Here is a 7,866-nt window from a genome sequence, read left to right on the forward strand (position 1 = left end):
TGTCTATCTTCTGTCTTATTGTCTTTCTCTGCCTGTCTGGCTGTCTGGCTGTCTGGCTGTCTCTCTCTGTCTGTCTCTCTCTTCTCTCTCTCTCCCTGTCTCTCTCTCTCCCTCCCCCTGTCTGTCTGTCTGTCTGTCTCTCTCTCTCTCTGTCTCTGTCTGTTTCTCTCTGTCTGTCTGTCTTTCTCTCTGTTTCTCTCTGTCTGTCTGTCTTTCTCTCTCTCTCTCTGTCTCTTTCTTTCTCTCTGTCTCTCTGTCTGTCTCTGTCTCTGTGTGTGTGTGTGTCTGCCTTCTGTCTAACTCTTACTCTCTTTCTCTGCCTGTCTGTCTGTCTCTCTCTGTCTCTCTCCCTTCCTGTCTCTGTTTCTCTCTCTTTCTGTTTCTCTCTGTCTCTGTCCATCTCTGTCTTTCTCTGTCTGTCTCTTTATCTGTCTCTCTCTCTTTCTGTCTTTCTCTCTTTCTGTATCGTTGTCTCTCTCCGTCTGTCTCTCTCTGTCTCTGTCTCTCTCTCTCTCTCTCTGTCTGGCTGTCTGGCTGTCTCTCTCCCTTCCTGTCTCTGTTTCTCTCTTTCTGTTTCTCTCTCTGTCTCTGTCCATCTCTGTCTTTCTCTGTCTGTCTCTTTATCTGTCTCTCTCTCTTTTTGTCTTTCTCTCTTTCTGTATCGTTGTCGCTCTCCATCTGTCTCTCTCTGTCTCTGTCTCTGTCTCTCTCTCTCTCTCTCTCTCTCTGTCTCGGTCTCTGGCTCTCGCTATCTCCCGCCCTCTCTTTTTTTTTTTTTTTTTTTTGCAAAATAAGCTCAAGCACATCTAATCTAATCCATTACCAAGGCCTGAATTCTTAACTTCTGACATCCCAGATTTCCTCTCCCTACAGAATGCTGTACAGAACCGGCGAGTTGATTTCTGGACTTGGATACCTCATAGGTACTACATATGAATAAAGATCCAACCCTCAAATCTGGGGTTGCTTCTCCCTCGACTGTCTCGAAAAATCGTACCTCTGTTCACCTAGGATGCTGGGATGGTTTTCTCAATGTGCATCTGCCCGTGTCCTGCGTGACCTGTGACCGAGCCCTGCCCGTTGGGTCTCAAATATGTATCCGCAAACACTTCTCTCCATTTCCACAAGTACCCACGGCCCCTTGTGGAACCACTGGCTCTTTGAAAAAAATCCCAGAAGTGGTTTTGGCTTTTTGGCTAGGAGGCCTAAGGCCTGCTGAGAACTTCCCTGTCCGGGATCCTGTGTGAACAAAAGTGTCTCTGCTGGGAGCTGGGACCCTCGGGACCATGCTTGCTGGTGCTGGATGAGTCTCTGGAAGGACGCACGGGACTCCGCAAAGCTGGCCTGTCCCACCGAGGTCAAATGGATACCTCTGCGTCGGCCCGAGGCCTCCAACGTACATCACCGTCACCAACCGTCACCGTCAGCATCCTTGTGAGCCTGGCCAAGGCCCCGACTCCGGGGAGACTCTTAGGAGCCCGGCCTTCATCGGCTACAGTCCAAAGGGATGGTGACTCCACCCACAAGGTCCCCACTGAACTGCGAAGACGTGGAGCGTAGGTCAGAGAGGGGACTAGGAGGGGAGACGTCCTGACAGGCGATGAGTTCCCTAGGCTCTGGCCACCCCACCCACGTCCCACGTCCCACATCCCAAGTCCCGGGCACCCACGGGACACCGCCGCTTTATCCCCTCCTCTGTCCACAGCCGGCCCCACCCCACCAAGCAACCCACGCACACACGCTGGAGGTTACAAAACCACACGGTGTGAACAGAGCCTGACGGAGCGAGAGCCCATTTCACGAGGTGGGGGGGTGGGGGTGGGGGTGGGGCTGGGGTGGGGGTTGCGGGGTCTGCAGAGAGCCCGAGTCTCCCTCTCGGGTGGCTGACAGGCTCGAAATGAATATCGCTTCTTGGGCGGAGGGGCTTCCTTAGGCCATCACCGCTTGCCTGCAGCGGGACTACCTCTCACACCCTCCCTTGAGGCCACAAAATAGATTCCACCCCACCCCTCGACGTTTCCTCCGGGGGCCGGATGTATCCTGTTCGAGAGACCTGAGCCTGACGGGTTGAATGAAACACCTTTATTGGCTTTGTGTGTTTGTTTGTTTCTGAGATGGAGTCTTGCTCTGTCCCCCATGCTGGAGTGCAGTGGCGTGATCTCAGCTCACGGCAACCTCTGCCTCCTGGGTTCCAGTCATTCTCCTGCACTTGAACCAGAGAGACTGCCACCGTGGCCGGCTCATTTTTTTCTTTTTAGTAGACACGGGGTTTCGCCCTCTTTCATTGGTTTTCACTGCAGATTCTAGATTCCAGCCACACCTCCTCGTTCTGTGCCACAGAAAGACTTTTTTTTTTTTTTTTTCTTAAAAGCACAACATATCTGCTTGATTTGAGTGGCTTCCTATATCATTATCATTGTGTTATAGATGAAGAAAAGGTATTAAACACCGTGCTAGTGATAGTCAAAGTGAAAACAAAAGAACGGCTATCTATTTTGTAGTTAGAATAAAGTGGCTCAGTATTGAGAGCTACCTAAATATGTCAGCATTTAAACTCTTCCTAGTAAAAGCTTGCCGATCTGAATAATCCTCCTTTAAACACAATTTTTGATACGGTTAAGTTTTTTTAAGAATGCGACTCCTGCGAAATAGCTGAACGGACGATACACATTTAAAAAGCAAACGACACAAGGATCAACCAGACTTGGGAAAAAATCAAAAAACAACACAAGTCTCATGAAGAACTGAGTTCTTAAAATGTCACGGAGAACACGGCCGTCGGAAGAGAAGGCAGTATCGGCAAGTTGATTGTTACATTGGTCAGCGATAGCTAGCACTATTATGTTTTTGGCCATCTTTCAGGAGATGTAACTACTACAGCAGAATGAGATATCACCCACTAAACAACATAGTCACAAATCAAAAAATGTTTTAGTAATCTAATGCTTCAGATTCAGAAGCAAATCCAATGAAAAAACTCCACTGCTGTAACAATTAACCCACCCCAAAGATAACCGTATCTGACAAGAAAACGACCACAGGCTTATGACTTCAGAATTATACTTTCTCTTGATATTCATTTATGTATTTATTTATTTTTTTTATTTTCTTTTCTTGAGGGGGCGTCTCGCTCTGTCGCCCAGCGTGGAGCGCAATGGCGTGATCTCGGCTCACTGCAACCTCCACCTCTCCGGGTTCAAGAGATTCTCCCGCCTCAGCCTCCCGAGTAGCTGGGACCACAGGCGCCCACCACCACGCCCAGCTAATTTTTCTACTTTTAATAGAGGCGGGGTTTCACCATGTTGGCCGGGATGGTCTCGATCCCTTGACCTTGTGACCCGCCCGCCTCGGCCTCCCAGAGTGCCGGGATGACAGGCGTGAGCCACCGCGCCCGGCCTTCTCTTGAGGTTTTAACTATTAAGTCAGCCCAGAAAAATACAATAAATGTCAACAGTCAGTATGGTGTTGAGGCGGAAGTAGGACCACGCTTTTTCATATCTTATTCAGTTGCTAACCATACGACCCAGGTAGACATTTCCTGTGTGTCTACTGACACACAAGCACAGAACAGTGAAACAGAGAGACCGCTGAATAAAAGGGGACGCTCAGTTCTTCATAGTAACGCCATAGACTGGAACACTGTCACAAAGCAGCAGCTAGTGAATCGTTTCCATATTTTTTTCTATTATCCAATAAGTGAATGATGCTATTCCTTTCCAATCTCCCAAGCCCTTTTTGTCCCCATCACCGCTGCGGTGCTCGAACAAAAAGTAACAAATCAAGTAACAAAACTAAAGAAACACACACACACACACACACACACACACACACACACACACACACACACACACACACCCCCCCTAAAGACAACTACGGTATCTGCAAAAGTCTGGTAGAAGACAGAAACTGTTGAGTATAAGGATCTGGTATTCAATTATCATGAGTTCATTTAAGAGTTTGTTCAAGACATACATTTCATAAGAAAACATCTTAGTTAGAAGTTATTGACCAGCGTGTACCATCCCTAAGTATTCGTCACCAAATTCATGACAATAAAGAGCTATCTAACAAGAAAAATTAGCGAGTACCGGCACCATCCGTAAGACTTTGTCTTTACGCTTCCTGACCACTCACCATGCATTGCAATGTCTAGGACTGACTCTGAGAGCATTTCGAAATCAAGCTAAGGCTTTGTCCAATTCTTCAGTGAAGACACACTCACGCCCTAAGACGGTATAGGCGTAAGCATCATTTGGATCCACCTCGATAGTTCTCTGGAAGAATTTAATGGCAATATCCTGTTCCCGTTGCAGACTGCAACGGGTCCCTGCAGCACACCAGGCCTCTGGCTGGAGAACTTTTATCCATGTCTGTGAAGTCTTTTGACAGAACTGAAAGAGCAACATCTTTCGGAGGATGCCAAAGTGTTGTAGTGTAGATCTCCATGCCTTCGACTCTATAATTCTCCCTCCTTCTAACCTCTGAGAATATTCTTTCAGGTCGCATGGACTCTGAAAGTTTAAAACGGGCCCTTCCAATTTGGCGCAGTACCCAACCGGTATTGTTGTCTTTATGCTTCCTGACCACTTACCATGCATTGCAATGTCTAGGACTGACTCTGAGAGCATTTCGAAATCAAGCTAAGGCTTTGTCCAATTCTTCAGTGAAGACACACTCACGCCCTAAGACGGTATAGGCGTAAGCATCATTTGGATCCACTTCGATAGTTCTCTGGAAGAATTTAATGGCAATATCCTGTTCCCGTTGCAGACTGCAACGGGTCCCTGCAGCACACCAGGCCTCTGGCTGGAGAACTTTTATCCATGTCTGTGAAGTCTTTCGACAGAACTGAAAGAGCAACATCTTTTGGAGGATGCCAAAGTGTTGTAGTGTAGATCTCCATGCCTTCCACTCTATAATTCTCCCTCCTTCTAACCTCTGAGAATATTCTTTCAGGTCGCACGGACTCTGAAAGTTGAAAACGGGCCCTTCCAATTTGGCGCAGTACCCAACCGGTATTCTAGTGGTGAGAAGGTAGATGGCTCAAAATATGGATAGCTTCTTTGCGGTGGTAAGAACACAAAGCTAAATAACCTTTCCCCCTTTCACGAAGAAGGCTCATCAAGCCTTCTGCTGCTGCTTTTTGTAGATGAAAAGCCTGAATCTGAGGTGTGATTGCGGCTCTTTTCTCTTCTGAAACGATGGAAGAGTCCAGTTTTGTCATTTCCAGGCTATCGTTTAGGTTAGGTTGTGGTGTACCTCCTTTATTAGTTCTACTTTTTGTTTTTCTGCTTGGGATTTCAGGTGGAAACTTCATTTTAAATTTTTTCCTATTATCCTTGGTTGTGGAGCTGTCACTAGTCAAGAGTCGCGAATTTCTTTGAGGTCGTGCATTTGGGGGAGACGCCATAGTGGGGCTCAACACCTGAGGCGTTCCACTCGTTTGTGGACCAGAACTTTGTGTTTTTGCAAGAATTGGAGTGACCTTTCGGCTGATTCCCCTCTGCGAGAAGACAGACTGTGTTCCGGTTTGGCCGATTCTGGCAACAGACTTTTTTGAAGGGGCTCCGGTGGGTGGCACGTCAATTACAGAAGGTGTCTCAAAGCGGTGTAGTTTTGTAAATAGGATCCATCTCCGGGACTCGAGGTTTCTACTGGCAAAGTCCCAACACTTGGGGTGAATGGACCAACAGCTGCTGGCCCTCCTAATAAACTTCGACCGGTGTTTGGTTCATTTTGCACCTGTGTAGATCACATGGAAGTTCCCGTTCCCAGTGGGACAGTATCAGGTGAAATGACCGCTGAATCCATAGAAGACACTGGGGAATCTGTATTCAAGGAGTACTTTGAATTGGAAGATTCTAAACTCAATCTGTTTAATTCAATGGTGTCCTGGGGTGTTTCCGTAAGAACGGTCTCAGGCTGTCTGTGACATAAGCTAGGACGAGGTACTTGTGTGGGGCAACACTTGGACAGACAGTTGCCAAAGTTCTGTAAAGACGTGAATGGAAGTGTTTGGTCAGGATCTTGCTTTTTCACCTACTTCACATAATGATTCAAAGGGATACCAGAGGAAAGGATTTCAACTAAGGCCCTGTTGGTCACATTCGGATCCTTTGGCAAGCCGATCTGTCTTGCGATATGCGTGTCCCGGCAATGAGAGAGTAAAGCGAGCTGAATCACCAGACTCAGTAAAAATATCGTCATGGCTTTTCTGCTTAGGAAACACTCCACCCGATAAGATGTGTTCCCCTTCTGCAAGCTTGCTGAGATCCACGCAACATTTTGCCAGCCGGTATTTGCATGGCGGTGCAGTACCACTGTGTCCTTTCCAGAGTCTATATGCTTTATAGGCCTTTCCTGAGGGGTAAGGACAGGTCACCAGTGAAAACAAGGCTTCTTCTGAGTGTACTTCTGCATAAAGGCGTTCTGCGAGGAAAACCGCATCTCGGTAAGCGCAGCGGTTTAGTGCTTGCCATAGAGCAGCCTGGACGGGTTCCTGCAGCACCGTCATCCTCGAGGCTCAGGCCCACTTTCTGCAGTGCCTCAGGCATCCCCCCACCCCACACCGCCCGCACCCCACCGCCACCCCACTCCCGTAGCGGCTATGGCCCGGCCAGGCCAGCCCCGGCTCGTTTAAAGTCACCAGCGGGACCGTTCCCGGGGGATGGGGGAGGCCGAGCCCGAATGACTTCTCTATCCTGCCGACTCTGGAAAGCCCGGCCCCTTGTGATCCATTGCAAACCGAGAGTCACCTCGTGTTTGGAACACGGATCCGCTCCCAAGTTCAGTGGGGGGATGTGAGGGATGTGGCATGTAGGACGAAGGACTCTCTTCCTTCTGATTCGGTCTGCACAGCGGGGCCTAGGGCTGGAGCTCTCTCCGTGCGGACCGCTGACTCCCTCTACCTTGGGTTCCATCGGCCCCACCCTGGAACACGGGCCTCGGCAGATTCTGGCCCTTCCTGGCCCTTAAGTCGCTGTCAGAAACCCCATCTCGTGCTCGGATGCCCTCGAATGACTGTGGCTCGCACCTCTCTGGAAACATTGGCGATCTCTCCTCTACGCGCGGCCACCTGAAACCACAGGCGCTCGGGACACTCGTGCTTTCAGGAGAGAATGCTGAGAGTCTCTTGCTGACTCTCTCTTGACTTGAGTTCTTCATGGGTGTGTGGTGAGGACGTAGTGAGACCAGACGTATTAACTCAGGCCGGGTGCTGGTGGCTCACGCCTGTAACCCCAACGCTTTGGGAGGCCGAGGCCGTAGGATCCCTTGAGGAATCGCCTAACCCTGGGGAGGTTGAGGCTGCAGTGAGCGAGCCATAATGGTGTCACTGTGCTCCAGTCTGGGCGAAAGACAGAGTGAGGCCCTGTCACAGGCAGGCAGGCAGGGAGGCAGGCAGGCAGGCAGGCAGGCAGGCAGGCTGGCAGGCAACAGTTGTACTATGTTCTTCTCAGGGCAGGAAGCAGAAATAACAGAATACAGCACTTCATTTTTTTTTTCCTTGGGACGGAGTTTCACTCTTGGTGCCCACGCTGGAGTGCAGTGGCACCATCTCGGCTCACCGCAACCTCCACCTGCCGTGTTCAAGCGATTCTCCTGCCTCAGCCTCCTGAGAGTAGCTGGGATTACAGGCATGGGCCACCACACCCGGCTGATTTTGTATTGTTAGTAGAGACGGCATTTCTCCATGTGGGTCAGGCTGGTCTCGAACTGGCGACCGCAGGTGATCTCCCCACCTCGGCCTCCCAAAGTGCTGGGATGGCAGGCGTGAGCCATCGCGCCCGGCCGGCTACACTTTTTTATTTTTATTTTTTTTTAGTTTTCAATTTTAATGTATTTATTTATTTGCTATTCTTTATTCAT

The sequence above is a fragment of the Pongo abelii genome, chromosome 12 (genome assembly GCF_028885655.2).
Source record: "Pongo abelii isolate AG06213 chromosome 12, NHGRI_mPonAbe1-v2.0_pri, whole genome shotgun sequence".
Taxonomy (NCBI): Eukaryota; Metazoa; Chordata; class Mammalia; order Primates; family Hominidae; genus Pongo; species Pongo abelii.